This window comes from Bos indicus x Bos taurus, chromosome 9 (assembly GCF_003369695.1).
Source record: "Bos indicus x Bos taurus breed Angus x Brahman F1 hybrid chromosome 9, Bos_hybrid_MaternalHap_v2.0, whole genome shotgun sequence".
NCBI classification, from domain to species: Eukaryota; Metazoa; Chordata; class Mammalia; order Artiodactyla; family Bovidae; genus Bos; species Bos indicus x Bos taurus.
The window spans coordinates 7,605,312-7,629,927 of NC_040084.1; the positions used below are offsets into that span (position 1 = coordinate 7,605,312).

Sequence of the window (24,616 nt, forward strand, 5' to 3'; positions counted from 1 at the left end):
TTTATGAGACCAACTAGATAATATGTACGGAGAAGGCAATGGCACCCCACTCCAGTACTTTTGCCTAGAAAATCCCATGGATGGAGGAGCCTGGTGGGCTGCAGTCCATGGGGTCGTTAAGAGTTGGGGACGACTGAGTAACTTCACTTCCACTTTTCACTTTCATGCATTGGAGAAGGATATGGCAACCCACTACAGTGTTCTTGCCTGGAGAATCCCAAGGACAGGAGAACCTGATGGGCTGCCGTCTATGGGGTCGCTAAGAGTCGGACATGACTGAGCCACTTCCTTTTCACTTTTCACTTTCATGCACTGGAGAAGGAAATGTCAACCCACTCCAGTGTTCTTGCCTGGAGAATCCCAGGGATGAGGAAGCCTGGTGGGCTGCCATCTATGGGGTCGCACAGAGTCGGACACGACTGAAGCGACTTAGCAGCAGCAGCAGCAGATAATATGTAAGTCAAGTTTGTGGTTACCTGAGAAGTACTGTATATGAACATTTTATTGCCTAATACTTTTGTATAAAAATGACCTATTTATTTCTTTGTTTTTCTGAAGTAGAGGTGATTTGCAGTTTTGTATAATTTCTACTGTGCAGCAGAGTATTTGATTCAGGTATACGTACATATACACTCCTTTTCACATTCTTTTTCATTTTGGTTTTTCACGGGATGTTGCAGATAGTTCCCTGTGCTATAGAGTAAAGCCTTGTTGTTTATCCATTCTGTATATACTAGTGTGCATCCACTAATCACAGACTCCCAATCCAGCTCACCCACTCCTCTCCCCGTGGCAACCACACGTCTGTTTTCTGTGCCTGTGAGCCTGTTTCCGTTTCAAAGATGAGTTCATTTGTGTCATATTTTAGATTCCACATGTGAGTGATGTGCAATATATCAAGTGGTATTTAAAGAAGGACAGATTTTTATTCTCATCATTCATCCAGTGATTTAAGCCATAGCACCACATTTAAAATCCACTTTAAGCTAAACTATGCAAATCTATTTAAATATCATAGAGAGATTTACCACGTCCCTTGCTGGTTAAACTGAGTGTTGTACGACTATCACTGCTCTCCAAACTACCCCATGTTTTTGTGTGTGTGCTTAGTCGCTGCGTTGTGTCTGACTCTTTGTGACTCCATAGGCTGCATCCCACCAGGATTCTCTATCTACAGACTTTTCCAGGCAAGGATTCTGGAGGGGGTTGCCATTTCCTTCTCCAGGGGATCTTCCTGACCCAGGAAATCTGTGTGTCCCGAGTCTCCTGCACTGATGGTTGTATTTTTACCACTGCGCCTCCTGGGAAGCCGAACCCTACATATTATTGCAGCATTTTTATCTTTGCCCTCTTTCCCATTCTCCTCTCCTTTTTAATAACCTTCTCTCTACTTTTTTGCCATTCTTCCTTTCCTCTGTTTTTTTTTTAGATTTATTTTTTAAGAACTTGTAAAAGTAACCTTGAAGTTTATATGGAAGAACAAACAAGTGAGAAAAACATCTATGTTTTGTTTTAAAAAAAAAAGTAATAATAAGCAACTTGATCTCAGTGCTAAAACCTACTATGGCACAATGATTAAATTGGTATTATACAGATGAAGCCTAAGCTTCCGTCAAAATAAATCCACCGCATCATAAGCCCAAGTATGAGTACACATGTAACAATAGACGTGGCCCCAAAATTGATGAATCAATGAATTGTTTAATAAGTAGGACTGATAAATAACTATTTGAAAAGTAAACAGAAGTAAAAAAAAGGTAAGAATGTATTTTAACCTTTCACATAAACAAGAAAGCAATTAAATAAATTATAAACATATTTGCATATATTTTAAATGCAATATTATAAATGAAGTTAAATTATATTATCATATGATCACTGATATTTGGAATCCAAATAAAATGATCAAATAATTTGACTTACAGATATAAATAATAAAATAAGAATTATATTAACAATAATGATAGCACCTGTCCTTTTCTGAAACCTTATCAGAGTGTCATAAACTCTAGTAAGTGGTTTACTTGTAATATCACATTTAATCCTCTGTGACTTTCACATTACAGTCTCTGTGTTTTCCAGGAGAGGGACACAGATCTTAGATTTCAGGTAACTCACTAAATTCTGTCATAATTTAAACTTTAGCCTAACTTTTTATGTTTCTATAAAACACTCCTGTATGTAGCTGTTTAGGTTGTTTTACTTTATTAATATTATGACACTCAGATGAACTTTTTGATACACACACACAAACACATGTTTAAGAGAGAAATCTGCATTTAACTGTTGTATTTTAATGATTCATAGAAATGAACTACTTATTTTATTCTTTTGTGTCATATTGGTAGACTTTTATATTGCTTTTTTATGTTCCTTATTACAAAGAAACATTTTCATGTACCCACCTGTTAAGGATTTCTTCCTGCTGCAAGAATTACTGGATGTTGGGGATGCACATTTTAAATGTTAATAAGATTTTATTAGCAGTGATAGCAAGTATTTATGTCATATTTTTGGTTTTAATAGAAATGCACCCGAGGATTGATTACTAAGGATCATTTTGTGTTATTTACTTGTTTTGGAAAAAAAAAGTTATTTTTCCTTAGTTGTCTCTCTTCCTTTTTTAAAATAATATTTTTAGATATGAGCAGAAATTGGGCTTTATAAAATTTATGTGTACAATTGTTCTCCCATACAATTCTTATAATCAATATTTAATGTTCTTGCAAAGGCTTGCCTGCAAAATACCTTTCAGTTTTATTGAATAAGGTTCTAGAGCAAGTAAAAGTTAAAACACGTCAGCGTTTTAGAGAAAATCAAATTCAGTTAGAAAAAAAGAAATACAAAATATGATAACTGAGCTGTAACATTGTAGGATGCCAAACAGATTAAGACCATTATTCAAAATGAAAAAAGAGTAAAGAAATATATATGACTCCTGAAGAACCAGAATCAGAAAGGAAGATGATTTTACTAAGAGCAGGCAAAACAGCAGCACTGGAAAAGGTTGAAGTAATCGTGCATGCTTCCTCAAGGAAGATGTAAGAAGCAAGGTGCTAGAGATGGATTAAGATGCTTAAAAACTTCCTTTAAAATTATGTTCCGAAACTTCCCTGGTTGTCCAGTGGTTAAGACTCTGTGCTTTCAATTCAGAGAGCACGGGTTATATCCCTGGTTGGGGAAGTAAGATGCCATATGCTGCACAGCATGGCCAAAACAATAAATAAAATTCTATTCCATTCTTTGCTTTAATAATGTTTTCCTGTATCAGAAAAAAAAATGTTCTCTAAATAAATCCTGATGGGATTTTGATTAGAATAGAGTTCATTGATTAATTCATTTTTAAATATGTCAACATATTGCAATGCCTAATTTAATCATATCTCCCTTTATTTTCTTAAATTTCCTTTCCAAAATGTATCGCAGTTTGGTAAACTTTATCCCACTTTATTTTACAAAATTTTACTCCTCAACATTTCTCTACTAAAATTTCTATTTGATGAATGCTGGTTTAATGGAACACTACTAAATTTCACATGCTGACCTGATACCCAGCAACTTTTGAACTTTCTTATTCATTCTAAGAGTTCTTAGATTCTCTGGGCTCATTTAATGATCATCAGTTTAGTTCAGTTCAGTTGGTCAGTCGTGTCTGACTCTTTGTGACCCCATGAATCGCAGCACGCCAGGCCTCCCTGTCCATCACCAACTCCCGGAGTTCACTCAAACTCAAATCCATCGAGTCAGTGATGCCATCCAGCCATCTCATCCTCTGTCGTCCCCTTGTCTTCCTGCCCCCAATCCCTCCCAGCATCAGAATCTTTTCCAATGAGTCAACTCTTCGTATGAGGTGGCCAAAGTACTGGAGTTTCAGCTTTAGCATCATTCCTTCCAAGGAAATCCCAGGGCTGATCTCCTTTAGGATGGACTGGTTGGATCTCCTTGCAGTCCAAGGGACTCTCAAGAGTCTTCTCCAACACTACAGTTCAAAAGCATCAATTCTTAGGCGCTCAGCTTTCTTCACAGTCCAACTCTCACATCCTTACATGACCACTGGAAAAACCATAGCCTTGACTAGACGGACCTTTGTAGGCAAAGTGATGTCTCTGCTTTTGAATATGCTATCTAGGTTGGTCATAAATTTTCTTCCAAGGAGTAAGCGTCTTTTAAATTTCATGGTTGTAATCACCATCTGCAGTGATTTTGGAGCCCCCAAAATAAAGTCTGACACTATTTCCACTGTTTCCCATCTATTTGCCATGAAGTGATGGGACCAGATGCCATGATCTTCATTTTCTGAATGCTGAGCTTTAAGCCAACTTTTTCACTCTCCTCTTTCACTTTCATCAAGAGGCTTTTGAGTTCCTCTTCACTTTCTGCCATAAGGGTGGTGTCATCTGCATATCTGAGGTTATTGATATTTCTCCCGGCAATCTTGATTCCAGCTCGTGCTTCTTTCAGCCCAGTGTTTCTCATGATGTACTCTGCACAGAAGTTAAATAAGCAGGGTGACAATATACAGCCTTGACGTACTCCTTTTCCTATTTGGAACCCGTCTGTTGTTCCATGTCCAGTTCTAACTGTTGCTTCCTGACCTGCATGTAGGTTTCTCAAGAGGCAAGTCAGGTGATTTGGTATTACCATCTCTTTCAGAATTTTCTACAGTTTATTGTGATCCACACAGTCAAAGGCTTAATATATGTTTTCTGTAGAACATGTCAGTTTTGACTCTGCTCTGTGATTCTCATACCTTTTCTTTACTTTCGCCATAGTTTTGTCTTTCTGAGAGGGAGCTCTAGGACAGTGTTGAACAGCAGAAGTGATACCAGGCACTCATGCATTTATTCTTACTGAATACTAGTAAAGTTATACCAGTCAGAGATGATCTTTACTTTAGATTTGTCTTCTTGAGGAAGAGGGAGAACTATCTTTCATAGACTAAGGAAGTAACTTTCTACTCCTAGTTTTTTTTATGGTGCTTTTAGTCATGAATAGGCATTGCTGCTGCTGCTGCTAAGTCACTTCAGTCGTGTCTGACTCTGTGAGACCCCATAGACGGCAGCCCATCAGGCTCTGCTGTCCCTGAGATTCTCCAGGCAAGAACACTGGCGTGGGTTACCATTTCCTTCTCCAGTGCATTAAAGTGAAAAGTGAAAGTGAAGTCACTCAGTCGTGTCCAACTGTTCTCGACCCCATGGACCCCCAACTGTTCGCAGCCTACCAGGCTTCTCCGTCCATGGGATTTTCCAGGCAAGAGTACTGGAGTGGGGTGCCATTGCCTTCTCCAATGAATAGGCATTAAGGTTTATCAATTATATTTTCTTCATCTGTTTACTTTGATCATATCATTTATGTGATGAAATAACATTGGTAGATTTTCTAAATTTGGAGCATTATTGAAAAAAACTTTCTTGTCTATGATATATAAATATTTTAAATATATGACTGCAGTCGAAGGTTGGGTCAATCATGCTGCACAGTTCACGGTGTGTTATCAGTATCAACCCCTGCAAGGTTCTTGACCTTTTTAATTCATCTTTATTTATAAGTTTGACAAGCTTATAATTTTCTTTACATGAGATGCCTTATATCATCCTAAGATCAAGTTATAGTAGTTTCATACATTTTGATAATATTGGATTTTTTCTATATTATGGAACAATGTGTATAAGGATTATCTGTTGAAATTACAGAAAAATAATTTTTGCAAAATGATTCTGGATGAGACACCTATTTTTATTCTTTGGTCAATTTCGGTAATTTGTGTATTTCTAAATATTAAGAAATTTCTAGAAACATTGTTTCACTCATGTTTTCAAACATAGTGAATATTTTAATGATAACTTACATATTTTAAAATAAAAAGTTTATATAGAGACATATCTATGTTACACTTTTATATTATATGAGCTATTATGTTATTTTTGTTCAATTTTGTTAGATATATTTTGGGTTCTACTTCAAAATACAGGAAATTGTTTTTATTGACCATATCAATTGTGTACTTTTTTGTTTTGTTTTCAGGTTCTATTTCATTTAATTACTTTTTCCCTCAATCGTTTCTCTTCCTTACATGTCTTGTATTCTTTTATATCTTATTCTATTGAATGCTCAGATTATTTATTTTCAGTTTTTTATGTTTTCTATTAAATGAGTTTTTGGCTAAACCTTTTCCTGGGGTTACTGTACTAGCTGCTTCCTATGTAGTATGAACTTTTCACAGGAGTATACACATATTGAGCACTGTACAGAGTCTGCACCAGTTCATACACAATAGTTCTACGTATAGAAATGCATGGATTTTTGGTACTGCATTACTTCTAGACCTGGAATTATGGATTGTATAGACAATTTGCCACCTAATGAACAAAAATAACATTATTTTCCTTTGATGCAATTTCTAAGCCTTAGAAAAAGCTATTTTGAACATAATTGTATACTTACTTGATTTATGTTTTCTTGATTGTTTTAACGAACCATTTCCCTTAAAGACTACTGTTAACAAGTCCATGAAAGGATCCCAATCAGTAGTCATTTAAAAAATATTTTTATTATTTCTTGTCCAACTTCTCTTTAGATATTTCACTACTAGCTACAACCACTGATCCTACTTGAACAATCTCCAAAAGAGGTATATCAATAGAAAGTTGTCTATAGAAAAAAGTTATAGTTTATTCATGATGCAACTATGCAGTACTGTGAGTCATAAATACATAAATCAGCCACTGATGGAGAGATCAACTTGATGAAATCTGATTAAGGAACAATAATTCATTCGTAATGCACTGGTTTATAATCCATGGTTCCCAACATAAATAGCTTCTCTAGGTTTCTCATGGACACTCTGACTACACATGGTCGTATTTTCCAATGCTGGATGAATTACATTCTCTCTAATAGTCTATATTTTCTGAAACTCTAGGCTTTCTTTAAAATAAGTGCTTTATTAAAGGTTATTTATTTTTAGCTCCTTAATTGTATGTTTCTAGAAGCGTAAATTATTTTACATCACTGATGTCAAAATAATCAATATGTTGGCCCATCTTTTAAGTTTTATGAATTAGAATAAATAACATTACAATACTGATTTAGCTACACTTTGGGAAGTTGCAGCTTAAAAGATTTTCAGGGGAAAAGTTGTGCATAATCTTTCCCTTTAAAATAATAGTGTAATAAAACTTTTTGTTGAAAAAATCTGCGGTTCTTTAAATTAAAAATTATTAAACTTAAAAATGTATACTATGCACCTGTATGATAAAAATCATGACTGTTACATTTTGTTTGTCAAGGTTATTTTCTAGGTTTTGACAATAAAGGAACTGAAATTGTAAAGTGTTAGTAGATACAGCAGTTCCACTGTGAGGCTTAGGTTACGTTTTGAGGGAGGGGTGTTCCTATACCCTTCTGAGGTCTTTTGGCTAATCTAATAATCAGATTGACATAGATGGATTAAAGGGAGAAAAACGAATTTAATTTGTGTAAATGTGGGGGCCCTATAGGTAAGGGAGCTAAGGAGTGAATGCATCAGGTTGTTAATGTACCTTTTTCGACGAAGAATCAAGTAGTTCTGAATATTTGACGAAACTAAGAGGTCTTCCTTGGGGTAGCAGATAAATGAAGAGGTAACACCGTTTGTTCAGACAGCTTTCGGGACCTTGAGTCCCCTCTCCCTGTCAATAAGGATGCCCTCCATCCACAGCCAAAGGTAGGGCCCCTTCCCATGGGGGCTTTGTTTCCTGCTCTCACGGGGACAAAGGAGGGCCAGAGTGTTCTTTTTGTTCCAGCTGGCTCTCCTTTAATCTTGATTCAAAATAATCAATATGCCACTTTGGCACATTTGGGGGCAGCCTGTCCCGATCTGCAGCACATGTAACCTTGGACAAGAGAATCTGTATTAAAATATCATGCTTGGTGTATTTCAGAATCTCTGCCTCACACTAAAACTCCTTTTTCTAGAGATAAAGCTGAATTTATCCTATAATACAGACAAAGCCTGTTTTATTATCTTTTAAAATAGTGTGTTTTTTACATGTTGAAGAAACCTTCACAACCCCGCATTTAGCAAGTCTGTCAGCACCGGTTTTCCAATAGCATCGTCTCACTTTGCATCTTTGTTGCATATTGGTAATTCTCATATTTCCAACATTTTTATTATTGGTTATGGCGATCCGTGATCAGTGATTCTTGTTGTTACTATGGTAATTGTTTTAGGGCATAACAATCTGTACCCATGTAAGATGGTGAATTTAAATGATAAACATCATGCCTGTTGTGACTGCTCCACTGACTATTTCCTGTCTCTCTCCCTGTCCTTGGGATACAACAATATTGTATTAGGACAATTAATCACCCTACAAGTGTTTAGTTGAGAGCAAGAGTCGCATGTCTGTCACTTTAAATCAAAAGCTAGAAATGATTCAGCTTAGTGAGGAAGACATGTTGTAAGCCAAGACTGGCCAAGAGCTACGCAGACCTCTTGTGCCAAACAGTTAGCCAAGTTTTGAATGTAAAGAAAAAGTCTTAAAGGAAGTTAAAAGTGTAACCCTAATGGACACACAAAGGATAAGAAAGCAAATTACCTTATTGCCAATATGGAGAAAGGTTTAGTGGTCTGGTTAGAAGATCAAATCAGCTACAACATTCCCTTAAGCCTAATCCAGAGCAAACTCTTTTTAATTCTATGAAGTCTAAGAGAGCTGAGGAAGTTGCAAAAGAAAAGTCTAAAGGTAGCAGAGGTCAGTTCCTAAGGCTGAAGGAAGGAAGCCATCTCCATAACACAGAAGTGTAAGGTGAAACAGCAAGTCACCCAGGAGATCTAGCTAAGATCATAAATGGAGGTGGTGACCGCAAACAACAGATTTTCCATTTAGATGAAACAGTCTGATATTGGAAGGTGACACCATCTAAAACTTTCATAGCGGGAGAAGAGAAGACACTGCCTAGCTTCAAAGCTTCAAAGAATAGGCTGACTCTCTTGTCAGGAGCTAATGCAGCTGGTATTTTAAGTTGAAGCCAGTGTTCACTCACCGATTCTGAAAATTCTGGGGCCCTTGAGAACTATGCCAACTCTACTCTGCCTGAACTCTGTTAATGTAACAAGTCTTCATGACAACACATCTGTTTACAACGTGGATTACTGAATATTTTAAGGCCACTGCTGAGACCTACTGCCCAGGAAAAAGATTCCTTTCAAAATGTTGCTGCTCATTGACAATGGACCTGGTCCCCAGGAGCTCCAATGGAGATGGACGAGAGGAATGTTTTCATGCTTGGAAACACAACATCTATTCTATAGCCCATGGATCAAGGAGTCATTTTGACTTTCAGATTATGTTAAATAATGCATGTTTAAGGCTATAGCTACCTTAGACAGTGATTCCTCTAATATATTTGGGTAAAATCAATTGAAAACATTCTGGAAACGATTCACCATTCTAGGTGCCATTAAAAAACATTTGTGATTCACAGGAAGAGGTCCAAATATCAACATTAACAGGGACTTCAGATTGATTTCAGTCCTCATGGATGACTCCCCTCATGGATGAGGGGTCCAAAGCTTCGTGGAGGAAGTCACTAAAGGTGTCATGGAAATGGAAAAAAACTAGAGTTAGAAGTGGAGCCTGAGGTGTTGACTAAATTGCTGCAATTTCATGGTAAAACTTTAACATTTGAGCAGTTGCTTCTTATGGATGAGCACAGAAAATGATTCCTAGTGAAGATGCTGTAAAGATTGCTGAAATGACAGCAAAGAATTTAGAATATTGCATCAATTTAGTTGATAAAGCATTGCCAGGGTTTGAGAGGATTGACTTCAAGGAACTTCTCCTGTATGTAAAATGCTATCAAACAGCACTGCTTGCTACAGAGAAATCATTCCTGAAAGGAAAAGATGCCGCAAACTTCATCACTGTCTCAGTTTAAGGAATTGTTGCAGCCATCCCACCATTCAGCAGCCAGCCACCCTGATTGGTCAGCAGTCATCAACCTCAGGGCAAGACCCTGCACCAGCAACAAGATTGCAACTTGGTGAAGTCTCAGATGATGGTTAGCATTTTTTAGCAATAAAATACTTTAACATTTGTATGCACAAAATACTTTAACATTTGGTATGCACATTGTCTTTTAGACATAATGCACACTTAATAGACTACAGCATAATGTAAGCATAAGTTTTATATGTACTGGGAAACCAAAAATTCACTGTGATTCACATTATTGCAATATCCACCATATTGCAGTAGTGAGGAGCCACTCCCCCAGTATCGCTGCTGCTGCTGCTGCTGCTAAGTCGCTTCAGTCCTGTCCGACTCTGTGCGACCCCATAGACGGCAGCCCACTAGGCTCCACTGTCCCTGAGATTCTCCAGGCAAGAATACTGGAGTGGGGTGCCATTTCCTTCTCCAATGCATGAAAGTGAAAAGTGAAAGTGATGTCTCTCAGTCGTGTCCGACTCTTAGGGACCCCATGGACTGCAGCCCACCAGCCTCCTCCATTCATGGGATTTTCCAGGCAAAGAGTACTGGAGTGGGGTGCCATTGGCTAAGGTGTGCTTTTTCCCTTCCGCATGTTGCTGAAGATCTGGTGTCGCCATGGGCCGCCGCCCCGCCCGATGTTACTGGTATTGTAAGAACAAGTTGTACCCAAAGTCCCGCTTCTGCCGAGGTGTCCCTGATGCTGAGATCTGCATCTTCGAATTGGGGCATAAGAAGGCCGAACTGGATGAGTTCCCACTCTGTGGCCCACGGCGTCCGATGCGCATGAGCAGCTCTCCTCTGAAGCCCTGGAGGTTGCCCATATGTGTGCCATCCGTACATGGCGAAAAGCGGTGGTAAAGACGGTTTTCACATCCGACTGTGGCTCCACCCCTTCCAGGTTATCCGCATCAACAGGATGTTGCCTTGTGCTAGAGTGGATAGACTCCAGACAGATATGCGCAGTGTCTTTGGAAAGCCCCTGGGCACAGTGGCCAGGGTCCACATTGGCCAAATGATAATGCCCGCCTGCACCAGGCTGCAGAACAAAGATCATGTGATCCAAGCCCTCTGCCGGGCCGAGTTCAAGTTCCCGGGGCGCCAGAAGATCCACATCTTCTGAGGATTTACTCAGTTTAATACAGATTAGTTTGAAAACATGGTGACAGAAAAGCTGCTCCTCCTGGTTGGCTGTGGGGTCAGATACATCCCTAATCATGGTCCCCTGGACAGATGCCGGCCCTGCATGCAGGAGAGCATCAGCACTGTCCCCTCCGTAATCATGCTCACCAATAAATGCTGTTTCCTGTCCAAATTTTTTTGGACAGGAAATAGCATTTCAAACATTGTTATCAGAACTTCATTTCCTAAACAGTGCAAGAAAAAAATACTGTTATGTGTTATTTGTTTTCATAAAATTTAGAACTTAATTTTGAATATTTAATGCTTTCAAGAACAATAAACTGAGATTAAGATCAAAATTCATATCAATATATTTCAAATGTATTGTGAACCTCCATGTTAGAGTACTTAATGTAGATTGAAATGTCTTTTATAAGTTTAATTATGCCATATATCAAGTGAATTTGTTTTGCAGCCACCCCACCCTTCAGCAGCCAACCACCCTGATTGGTCAGCAGTCATCAACCTCAGGGCAAGATCCTGCTCCAGCAATAAGATTGCAACTTGGTGAAGGCTCAGATGATGGTTAGCATTTTTTAGCAATAAAATGCTTTAACATTCATATGCACATCGTTTTTCAGACATAATGCACACTTAATAGACTACAGCATAATGTAGGGTTAGGGTTATATATATGTATATATATAAGGTGTGCTATATAGAAGAATGAGTAAAAATTTACCAAATAGACAAGAAAAGACAGATATTGCAAAAAGGCTGTCTTTATTATGATATTTGCTTTATTGTGGTGGTCAAGAACTGAGCCTGCACTAAATCTCTAAGGTATGCCTGTATTTCAGTTTATTTCTTAGCGACTGTGTGTAAATCTCCTTTAGGTTAGAGAAGATGAAGAAGAAAGATGTGTATTCATTGTCAAAACTTAAAAAGCATTTATTCAAATAAAATATCTACAAGCACAAATGTCAATTTTTTGTTCCTATTCTGAATGCAACCCTTTGTTTATAAAACAAATTCACTTGATATGTGGCATAATTAAACTTATAAAAGACATTTCAGTCTACATTAAGTACTCTAACATGGAGGTTCATAATATATTTGAAATATATTGATATGAATTTTGATCTAGTATAATATCAGTTTATTGTTCTTGAAAGTATTAAATATTCAAAATTAAGTTCTAAATTTTATGAAAACAAATAACACATAACAGTATTTTTTTCTTGCACTGTTTAGGAAATGAAGTTCTGATAACAATGTTTGAAATAGATTTTATTAAAGAAATATAAAAGTATAGCTATCCATCAGGTAAGAAGTAATTTCTGAACTCGATGTATTCTAAGTCTGGTTGCGGGAAGCCGAGAATTCACCCTTGAGAAAATGCCTAAAATTTTTAATGACTTCCTATTGAAATTAACTGAAGCTCATTCATTAAAAATATGGCATGGCATTTCTTTGTGCATTCAGTATTTTGAATTACTCTGGCTGTCTTCATTGTGAACAGACAACTACTGTCTTTATCATCCTAATAGAATGAGAAAAAGAAATCTGCATATTTTGTTTTCTGCTGTTTTATACACAAACCTCAGTAATTGGATTCTGAGACTTCATTCTCATTTTTATCCCAGGGCTCTTATTGATTCTTTGGCCAGTAAGATAGGCACTCTGGAAGGAATACATTAAGGGAACAGCAACACTCACTGTCTGATAAGTGGTTGCCAGAATCACTGATATTGTATCACTTTGGTGATGCATGTCTCTGTCTCAGGTTCTAAGGTTGGGAGTGTGTAGACCCTCCTCTAATCACTCTATGCATTATCTTTTGCCTTTCTGCCTCTCATTAGCATCTGCAATCTAGAATGTGTGCCAGAAAAAAAAAAAAAAAGGAACTAAAATTTTGATAGAACAGTTGGCAAACTTTATATATATTTTTTTACTTGATTCATAACTGCTAATACCACACCCATAAGCAATCTAGATGGAATAAGTAATTGTTTTCTCAGTGAGAGAACCTGTTACTCAGATGGGCTGTTGGTAATTGACAAGGAAGATGTCATGTTTTGCTCTTCTGTTACTCAGACTTGCCCTCTTGTTTTTCAAAAAGAATTTTGTTTTGGTCATTATTCACCTTAGTTTCTCAGAATTAACATGTATTTGAAGATTATTCTAATGAAAATTCAGAAGACATTGGTTTATTTCTATGACATTGAACACATCAAATTTATGTAAATAGCTCAGAATTTTTTTAAAAATGCAAAGAAATTTCTCCTCTATAAAATAAAAAAATAAATTCAAGTTTGAAAAATGCCATAATAACCTTGTGTAGACTATAATTCAAATAGTTTAAATTAGGGTTGAAGATGTTGAAGGAAACATGTAAATATGAAAGTATGAATTTTACCGTAAGAGTAAGTTAGGCAATGAAGTTGATAGGCTGAATTCTAAGAATCGAGTGACATAGACTGCCAAGCAGCTTTTTAAAAAAGGCCCTCAAAGGGAGCAGCTATTAATTCATTTCTGGTTGGTGAATATATGATATATATGAATATAATATGAGTATTTAGTTAAAATTGTTTTGAATTATAAATAATCCTATCTTCATAAAATTATAGAACATCTTTAGAAAAAGAGTAAAATTTATTCACACCATTTTGAAACTATAATGTAACATTATTCTTTGGGTCTCATTTTATTATAACTACAAAAGTACTTACCAAATATCACCAACCTGTTAGTTGCTAATAAGAGAAAACTGAGTTCAGAGAAGTTGAGATGAGACGTGAGCCTACTGCTGGAACCTGCATACCGTGACCCCTGAGGACGGGTGTGGGGTGGGGGCCTCGGGGAGTCTTTCCTGAAGGCAGAGACGCCCAGCTTCATATCCTTGACTCATTGCTTTTACACTGGGGACTTCATTCAGCAAACATTTTTGCACGACTTCCTTATTAGGCACCGAAAAGCTAAATTGCCCCTGTTGGTGGTCATCTTACCATTGCTCTGCATTTGGAGAGGTGATCGTGCGGTTCGGCTGGAACAGCGCATTTCTTTCTCTTAGTCCACAGATGCTGAGTGAAAGCTCTTTTACACTGATCAAGTGAAGAACACGGCCATGAGCAGATTGTAATGAATTATCTTAAATATTTAACTTATACTTTTGCTATGTAAACTTTTACTTTAATTATCGAACTGTTTCAGTTTCCACATGTCAGATTTTGGTGACTTCAAAAACAGAATAAGCAGAGTGTGGAAAATATTTTCCCTTAAGGGATTGAAAAGTGAGCAGTCATAAAAATCAAATAACCAAGGTCTGTGTATGATTTGATTGAATTCACCATTTATTGAACATCTGTAACATGCTAAGACCATGCTGAGTATTGACGGATATATAAGTAAGACATGTGCCTATACTTATATGTAGATTACATTCTAAACATTTATTTAAATCATTGGAATTAATGATTTAAATAAATGATTCATTTAAAAAGATCTAACTCAGAAATGGTCCGTATAAAGGTCCATATAATCAAAGCTATGGTTTTTCCAGTGGTTACGTATAGATGTGAGAGTTGGACCATAAAGAAGGCTGACTGCTGAAGAATTGATACTTTTGAACTATGGTGTTGGAGAAGACTCTTGAGAGTCCCTTGGACTGCAGGGAGATCCAACCAGTCCATTCTGAAGGAGATCAGCCCTGGATTTCTTCGGAAGGAATGATGCTGAAGCTGAAGCTCCAATACTTTGGCCACCTGATCCAAAGTGCCCCCTCATTGGAAAAGATCCTGATGCTGGGGAAGATAGAAGGCAGGAGGAGAAAGGCATGGCAGAGGATGAGATGGTTGGATGGCATCACTGATTCAACGGACATGAGTTTGAGCAAGCTTCGGGAGATGGTGAAGGACAGGGAAGCCTGGCGTGCTGCAGCTCATGAGGTTGCAAAGAGTCAGACATAACTGAGCGACTGAACAACAACTCAAAAAATAAAGAGATTTGTCATATATTTAAAGAGATTTAAATACAGCAGCTATTGTATTTTAATGCTTCTTGTGATAATAGCTATGTGCATCCATTCATTCAGAAAGTGTTGAGTGCCTACACTGGGTCTGAGTTCTGAGACTACAACAGTGAATGAAACAAAGTACAGGGACCTTACATTCTAACAAGGAGAGACAGATAAGGAGCAAGTAAACAGATTATTCATATCATGTAGTTTCCAGTGCCATGAAGAGAAATTTAATAGCAAAAGGAGATGGAGATGGTATGCTCTTGGTGTGCTTGGCTAGATAACATATGTAGGGAAGGGGTCTCCTAGCCCTTGAGCATCTGACTGGCAGGCAAAGGGAAGGTTGAAGCACAGACAAAAGTAAATGGAACTTGAAAGAGAAGAGGTTGTTTCGCAGGCACCGTGGATCAGATTGCCTGGGATCCTAAGTGCTTGGGTATGGAGTGTGGCCCTTCCAAGGGCCTGGAAAGTCTCTAACAGCTCTGCTTTTGCTCGCTTCTAAGTGGAGGGTTCCTGTGAGGAGAGCTCTACCAAGAAATGGAAAGTGTTCCATTTCACTTTGTGGGAGAAGTTAGAGTTGTGAAAGCCCACTGAGGTGGATCAGTTAGGAGGGTGTAGTGACTCCCCAGGCAGTTGAGTAGTAAGGCCGTCACGGAGAGGGCTGAAACTGAGAGTCTTGCAGCTGGATGTGTGCACAAGGGCACCGGAAGTGCTTCTGAGGTTTTGAGCCTGAACACAGGAAGGGGTTGTGAAACCATCAGGGGACTTTTGGAAAGTGGACACCGGAGCAGGTTTCTGGAAACGTGACAGATCATTTTCAGTGCAGATTTTTGAGGTAGTGATATGGCTCTTAACTTGAGGTACCCAGGAATCCCATGCAATTATGGGCTGGATTTTGTGAGAAAGTGTGGAATTCAGGATGCAAATTTGGAATTGAAGACGCTCAGCATAAAAAGAAATAGCTGGGACATGTGATTAAAAAAAAAAAAGGAACAAAAGTGCCAGTAATGATTTACCATACAAGCAATCAATTCTGAGAGAAGCTATTGTGTCAGTTACTCTAACAGGAAAAGTCAAGACATTTAAAATATTAGAATAAAACTAAGGCAGCTCAGGGTAGTGTAGGCAAAGATAGCCCTATATTAGTAATTGTAATTACAGGCAAGACATAAGTAGCTATTCGTAGTTTATTAAAATTTGCATAAATTGTCTCATTCTTTCCACAATAGCAAGCTGTGGGTTCAGTATGACTTCTCATTTACCCGAGAAGGAAATTGAGGTTTGAAGAAACGGACCAATTTTCCCAAAGTTTCCCAGTTCATATGTGGCGGAGTTAGGACTTGTCCTCACACAACTGATGTCATCCTAAACACTGCCAGCTTCCTGAATTAGAACATATCAGCTAAACCAATACCAACCTGTCCAGTTCACAAACCTTGATAGAAGCCAGTATTAGTGCATAGTGAGGTAGCTTATTTCATTGATGTGTTCATTCATTCAACAAGCATTTGTTGAATATCCATGCTTTGGGCAGTGTACTAACTCTAGAGGTTTGAAAGCGTGTAAGATAGAAATTAAGATAGAAAGATAGAAATTAATCCTTTCCTGGTCTGCTTGGTGTTCAGTGAAATGTTCCGAGGAGTAAACAGGCAGTTATAAGGACTGTGTGGTCAGTTCTTTCCTGGAAAGTCCGTGGTGCTTGTGAGTACTCATGAATAACCTGGAGCCCAGATTTGGAGGGTCAGGGAAGATTTCTCAGGGAAGGGGATATTGTTATAGAGCCAAATTTGGGTCCACTCTCCCGTGCACAATAAAGCCAGTCTACTGACACTGGGTTGTAGTGAAGAAAGTGTGGCATTTATTGCAGGCACCCAGCAAGGAGAACAGACAGCTAGTTCTCCAAACACCTGGATTCCCAGTTGGGCTTCCAGGAAGCATTTTAAAGGCCAAGTGAGGGAAGGGGTTGCAGGATATATATGATCTGCTCATGCCCAGCTGATGGTTGGTTGATGGTGAGGTAACAGAGTGGGGTCACAGGGGTTAACATCATCAGTCCTCTGGCTCTAACAAGTAGGGGGGCTACATGCTCCTGGTCAAGAAATTAAGTTCTTCTGTTTGGTGGGGGTCTTTGCATTTGTAAAACTTCTCAGAGGTGTGCATCAGACACTTTTATCTGTTTATTTGATAGAGGAGCTAAAGCAGGAGTTATGGGGGAGGAATCTGTCCTGGGAAGGCTCTGTGGGGTCCTGCTGGGTTAGACAGTGTCTAACCAGTGTCTTGTGGGCTGCCGTCTGTGGGTTCGCACAGTCGGACGCGACTGAAGTGACTTAGCAGCAGCAGCAGCAACCAGTGTCTTGGACAGCTGAGACCAGAAGTGTGATGTGACGAGTTGGGTTTATTAAAGAAGCAGCAAGACATAAAGATGGGAAGCCTAAGAGGGCTTAGGAACCTAAAGGGTTGGATGGTGAGCTGTCCACATGTGAACTCAAAGAGATAAGAAGGGAAGACAAAGTGGTGCCTTGACACCTAAACTACAGGTAAATTTATAAAACTGTATGTGATGGGTTCTCTCTAAAGATAACTGAATGGTGTCTAATACATTTCAGGTTTCTTTTTTTTCTTTTTTTTTTAAGTTTGTGAAGCCTATTGTTAAATTTTAACTTTTCTGGAAAATGACCTTGTATGAAATAAGGTATTCCTGAATAAGCGAGGTGTCCCTGTGATACCTTGTATTATCATCTGCTAAGTCATAGGTCATAAAAAAAGTAACCGAAGAAGGGTAGGGAACAGGACGAGAATTGGATTCAGAATTGTAATGATCTGCCTCTGTATTTTAATGCCTTTTTTCAGCAGACCAATATTGAACCTTCTGCTTTGTCACATTTCCTTTTTCTTGTGGGGTGGGGAGGCTGTAAAATCACTGAAGTTTTGATTAAACATCCTTGGTGTCAGTATTCTCAGGATCCCTTCCTGGAACAGGTGAATTTAGCTGTAACAACCTCAGATGGAATTAATTTCCCCCAATTTTGCTTTTGTAGTTATTTTGTAGCAGGTTTTTGGATGCTTTTAATTACAGGAAAAGGATTATGGAGACAGGACATGCAGTGGAATGTGGCCTTTTAACGTTGATTGCTATTTTCTTTTCCAGTGATTATTCTGTTCAGAAAAAGGTCATGCTTCCAGGACACATTTGTTTCTCAGAAACGTTTCTGAAGATGTGAAATATAATAGGCATCCTGGGAATATATCCCAATTGGCTCCCCAAATATGTTGTTTTGAAACATTTTTCACCCACATGAAAGTTACGACAGCAACATTTTATCAACAAGTGTATTTATCATAGCAGTAAACACAATTCTAGCAGAAACCTGTTCAGGATTCAACAAATATATTCAGGCCCCTAAGCAAAATCCTGCTCTATAAATATGCCCTCCTCTTGTAAGGTTTTGGGAAGAGGAGTTCTGGAAAGGAGCATATTTTTTATTTTGTAGGCAAGAGACATTTCAGTTTTTTAAGAGAGTAATTGGGCAGGAGACAGGGAAGTCTAGGGGGTGGGAAAGAAAGGCTCATGACTAACACGGCCTTGCCTGTAAAGCGGGACTAAGAACCTTTCTTATGAGGATTAAATGAGATAAATCCCACAAACCCTTATCCATGCCTCTCACAAGCTAATTGCTCAGGGGGAAGAAAAAATGCTTTTTTTTTTTGCCTTCCTTCATCCATTTAAGCTCCAGCCTGCATTTTCTAGTGGCTTCTGACGTGGGGTGGGGGAGGGGGGTGAGGGAAGAGCAATAGGAGCAGAAAAGAGTGGGGACCGGTGGGGCTTTCACGCCTTTCTGCATGTGTGTGACCTAAGGGGACACTACCCCGCTCCTGGGGCACAGACTGAGGCTGACCCTGCACCTCACAGGCCGTTTACGGGCCCCGGCCACCTCAGGCCCCTGGAGAGGGCCATGGGGCGTGCTGGCCGACAGTGCCTGCCTTCCAGAAGCAGCAGTGAGCGTAAGGCCGGGCCTGCGGTCCTCTGCACACAGTGGCAGGAAGCCCCTGAACCTCATCCTCATCCTCATCCTCAGGCCCGAGATTAAACGACTTACTGTGTGTAAAGTACTCAGGACAGTTGCTGCCATGATGTGGGAACCGTTTCAAATAAAATAACAGTCACTGATCAAGGCTTGTCCCTGATGTCATCCATGACGGCAAAGATAGCAAGGCTCCTTTCTGTGCATCTCCTTGCTTTTTATCCACCCTGGTCACGGATTTCTCTCCTTAAGACACCGCTAATTATGACGTAAACTTGGGGAGCTTCCTCTTCTGTTAACCTTAGTTCATTTTGAGCTAAGGCACCCTGGCCGCCAAAATAATTTTTTTTTCTTTTCTTATTTTCCTTAAAAGAAACATCTAGCTGATTTATTATAAAAATGTTTTATTCATGTAGCATTTATTTAATAATAGATTTAGGTTTTGTTTTTTTTTTTTTTTTTAGTGGTGTGATAAATAAGAATTTGGAAATTAGGGTGGAATTGTAATGTCACTCCAGCATGACTGAGGCTCCCTTACATGCTTTAAGTACATGGTGAGCACAGGTTCAGTTAGGAGCCAGATGTTGGGCCAAACACAGACTCTGTTACCTTGATAGCTTATGCTTATCACACTACCTGCATTTATTGGCCATTTCACTGCTAATAGTCCCTCAATTTTAATTGGATACAAAAAATAAGGAGGTGAGGGACTAAGAAATGCCACTTTATTCCTGGCCGTAAAATCTAATAAGAGCCTTAGTGCAAAAAGTCCTGGTATAAACAAAAAAATGCTTTGCAAAATTAAGTCAGTGCTGCTCTTCTTAACCCTCTACTACAAATAAGTGAGAAGGGGTTAAATGTAATGATTTTTGAACGTAGGCTATAGTTTCACCTGCCTGGAGTGGCTGACAAATAGATGACAGATGGGAACGCAAGCCATGGATGGAGTGGTTGACCTTTCTGGCTTCTTTTAAGCCCTTGATTCCAGAATTTGAATGCATAGATTCACATGCATTTATTCAGAAATATGTGCACCCAGACTACTTTCTGCTAAATGCAGACTCCCACTCTTAAACATTGGAGAGAGAAAGAAGCCTGTTAACTGACATTTGCAATTTCAGGATGGCACCGTGTGGGAGAAGGAACTGCCAATCATTTCTGCCAACATCACTCTGGAGGGGAGTCTAAAGGAAGCTAGCTTGGTCCAATTAAAAGAAGCAGTTATGAGTAATGGAAAGTAAACAAATCTAAGGAGAATGATACTGCTGATTATAATGGCTCCTCACAATGAAAGGCTGGAGTCTGTTGGGTAGCACTTTTGTTTCTAAAGCTATTCATCTACTTTGATTTTATTGAAGATTTTTATAGGAAATAATCAAAAAGAAATCATTAAGCTTCATTTCATAACTAAGTAAAACTCACAGTAGTGGAAAAATTAAAAGCTCTCTACAGAGCCTTAATTAGGTCAATTTTCTACAGGGCCTTTGGGTTAGGAAAAATATATAAAATGTTACATTGTGACCCATTTAGCTACTTGATTATAGATAATCTTTCCAAACAGCCAGCAGACCTACATTTTCTTTTGTTAAGATTGAATCTTTAGTATGTGAAATTTGCTTTTGTGATATGATGTAATTCAATTGTTGTAAATGTAGGCTTTGATAAGCTTTGTTTTAATGCCTTCTGTATGTGCAGGGCAGATTAAACCATGCACTGTAATGGTGCACAAAAGTGTGTGTTGTCTCCAAAAACATAGTGGTAGAGTACTTTTACCATTGCTCATAGAGTTTGTGTTAAATTAATTAGCTTTAGTTCACTTGTGCAATGATGCAAAGTACAAGTATCTGTAGAAATTAACATTTTGGTTGTTAATAACCTAAACAGAGAAATATGCCTGACTCAAAGTTCTGGGAGAAATATAAAAATACTTCTTTTTCCAAACAATTTCCCTCTCTAAATATCTCTACACTTGGATCCTACAAGATAAATGTATATTAGGAAACGAAAGTACAAACTTATATTACCTACCACTGATAAACAGAATAAATAAATAATCCATGATAAGAGGCATAAGATCAAGGGAAAAGTGTTTCTGGACACGTGAAAAAATGGTGGCAAATGGCTACAAAAAGGAAACACAAACTTCTTTAATACTGGAAAGCTGCTGGTGGGAACAAAAGGAATAGGGAACAATTAAATAATCTCTTCTGGAAGTAAGAAAAGGACTAAAGATAAGCATGATATGTTAACACCGATCCACAGAAAAGATTTTGAACCATCTGTCACAGGGGTTTACAGCTGACTTCAAGCTAAGAGTAGATGAAGATCCAGAAGACTCATGCACAGAAATGGATAATAGTTTGCTTCAAAAATACCCAATTGGAAGCTGAGGCTAAACATTGATTTAGCTGATGTCCATAGCATCCTGAAAAATGCTATCTTGATAAACAGGGTAATGCCAGACCACCTGGATCCAGTCAGCTTAGCGTATCTTGAAGGCAACACACCCAGAGAGCCTGTCGGGTCCAGTGCCATGTTCAGTTTCTGCAGGTAGAAGCTGCAAGCGTGAGCCTGCCCATTCTTATCTGTGGAGCTGGCCCTTTAGCCCGTCATGGACATCACATCAGGCATTCTGAAGTAGATGCTATTTCATTAGCATCACTTACTGCCAGAGAGTGACACGGTCTTGGAGCAGAGCCAGGCTTCTGGCACGAGAGATGCGTTCGCTTCTGGACTGGATTCCCCAGGAATGGATGAGAACTGTCTTGTGCGGTCCTTGGTAAAGGTTGCTGTGAGAGACAGATGGAAAGGTTTCATTCACCCATGTGGCTGGGTAAAACTAGATTTTTTTAAAGAATCCCTTTATCACCACAGAAAGATAATTCCTTGCTGCTTGCTCATACGTGTGCCGGCGTTCTAACTTAGCGCTATGCAATATGTCGTCATAACACTTTCCAAAGGAAAAAGTTGAACCAGTTTGTAGCTATGAAGCAGAGGTATATTTAGGATACTAACCAAATCCAGATAGTGACTATAAGAACGTATTCTGTGTTTCGTGGGTTTTGTTTTCAACTCTGTGTCATGTACCAGAAGTTTAGGTTAGTCATCAAAATATTTTTAATTCGGGGAATTCGCATGGTTTGCTTTTGTATTTTTACAGATCACTTGTGATGAGTTTGTACAAAACACCTACACTTCATTTTGTACTGAACCAACCTGTATACTTGTCAGTATTTCCCATCACAGAAAATACCAGAATTGCATACTTCTGTATCCAAAATACAACCACCACCACCATCACCCCCCCTTTTCCCTGATGCGGGACTGCCATCTGGTGGAACACAGAAGGCACTTCTGGTTTGGACTTTGTCAAAACTGTGTGATCATGATTGTTCAGGTTTCCAAAGAAAGAAAGAAAGAACCTGAAGTCACTCAGTGGTGTCTGACTCGTTGTGACCCCATGGACTGTAACCTACCAGGCTCCTCCGTCCATGGGATTTTCCAGTCAAGAGTACTGGAGTGGGTTGCCATTTCCTTCTCCAGGGCATCTTCCCAACCCAGGGATCGAACCCTGGTCTCCCGCATTGTAGGCAGACGCTTTACCATCTGAACCACCAGGCAAGTCTTAAGGACTGGCATAAAAAATGGGAGCCTTCCAATGTAGATGAGCCTGCAGTGAAGAAAGGAGACAGTGGTACAGATGAGAGCAGCTGAAACTATCTCTGAGGGCCTCAGTGGCTATGGTGGGGGCATGGGGACTGGTGAGAAGAGATCACATGCTCAACTTTACTATCAAGATTTTTAAAATTTTTTCTATATTGATCCACACACAGTGCATGTGTAAATACATTATATATGTGTTTGTGTGTTCGACAAGGCAAAGGCAATCCCAGTAGAAGCAAAGCACGCTTAAAGCTAGATAGAGCAAAGTTACCTACTCCCTTTTCCCTTCCCACAAACATGCACCGCCCCCCACCCCGCCACCAAGGCCCACTCCCCGGAATCCCCACATTGGCCATGTGATGCTGCCTGAGCAACAGGGGGTCTCTGAAGCCGTGGAGGGTTCCCTTCTAGATGTGCATCCCACTGACTCTCAGGGATAATGTAGACATCGCACAAGAATTGCACTGACACATGGTGGAGGGCCAGGGGAGGGAATCCTCGACAGCACACGGCACACCCATCTTACACTAAAATCAGGATCTCTCATCAGGGCGGAGAAAGCGGAGACAGGGCCCAGGTATTTCTGAATAATAGGTCTACCTCCTACTGCCTAGTTTTCAGGAAGCAAACGGCATCTTGTGTGCCAAGCACTGTAACAAATACATCTGAGCTAATCACAGATACTAAACATAGAGTACTTGAGATAAAAACGTTCCCAGCCAGACGGCAGCAACGATGCTGGATGTGGTGAACCCTCTGCAACTCTGTATCTGAGGAAGGGGATGAGAGGGAAACTGCTGGCTTCTCACTCTCCCTGCTTCTTGCCCAAGCTGTGCTGTGTGGGAAAGTAACATTTGGAAGGAGATAAAGCCCCAGGACAGACACTTTCATATCCTGTAGAGCAGTTTTCCCGAAGAGTATGGTTGTTTCTTTGAAAGTAATGTCTTTGAGGTTGAAGGGTTTCATTGTACAAAGAAAAGGATGCTGTAGCTTTTTCATCTGGAGGAAAGTCAGGATGGTTGTAAGAAATCACGTCACCATGTTTCCCATCGGAGCCGGACTCCAGGAATCCTTCCCAGTGACTGCGGGCATCTCTGGACCCAGGGCGGACCCTCCCTAAGAGTCTGTCCCCAAACATCCACATGGTTGAGAATGGAGCGGTGCTATTTGTCCAGATATTTTATTTTCCTAGGCCTCAAACAAATCTTCCGTATGAACCAAGAGGTAAATATCAGTGGGAAATGGTCAGAGCCTCACGTTTGACTGATAGGTTGGTGGTCTGTTTGACATTTTGAGAAGTGAGTTAGGGTATTTGGTGACAGGTTGTCCTTGGTTGTTCCTGGGGGAAGTGAGTAAACTTCAAACACAGGAGTTTAAATTACTTGAACCCCATGGCCAACTGAAGGATGGTTCATTAAAGAAGGTAGGACGTCTCCCGAATGATAAAACACCTAAGGAGGAAAATGTGACAAAGTACCATGCTTAATGACTTGATGGTATGTGTTTGTGAAGTGATTCGAAAAATGCATAAGTAGCTTGGTTGTGTAGGAGAGTAAGAACTATATTTCTAATTTCATCCAGATAGTCCTTTTAATGCTGCAAACTTTGCACTTCAGATTTTAATGGATTTTTTCTTGTGTGATACATTCCCCTTGGCATACAAAGAAGCTTAAACACACACACACACAAACTTTTTATTTTGAATTAAATAGTTTTGGTTTTAAAAGAAGCTTTAAAAATAGTACAGAGTTCCAAGCTCCTTTAGTGATGACATCTTATATAATCAGAATATATTACCAAAACAAGGACAGTGACATTGG

General features: G+C 39.2%; 1 protein-coding gene and 1 pseudogene across 3 annotated transcripts in view; both read left to right on the forward strand.

Annotated features, from left to right (window-relative positions):
• Positions 1-24,616, forward strand: part of ADGRB3 (adhesion G protein-coupled receptor B3) — a 918,859-nt gene that overhangs the window by 156,569 nt on the left and 737,674 nt on the right. The gene's annotated exons all lie outside the window — the stretch shown is intronic.
• Positions 10,583-11,094, forward strand: LOC113898056 (annotated as a pseudogene).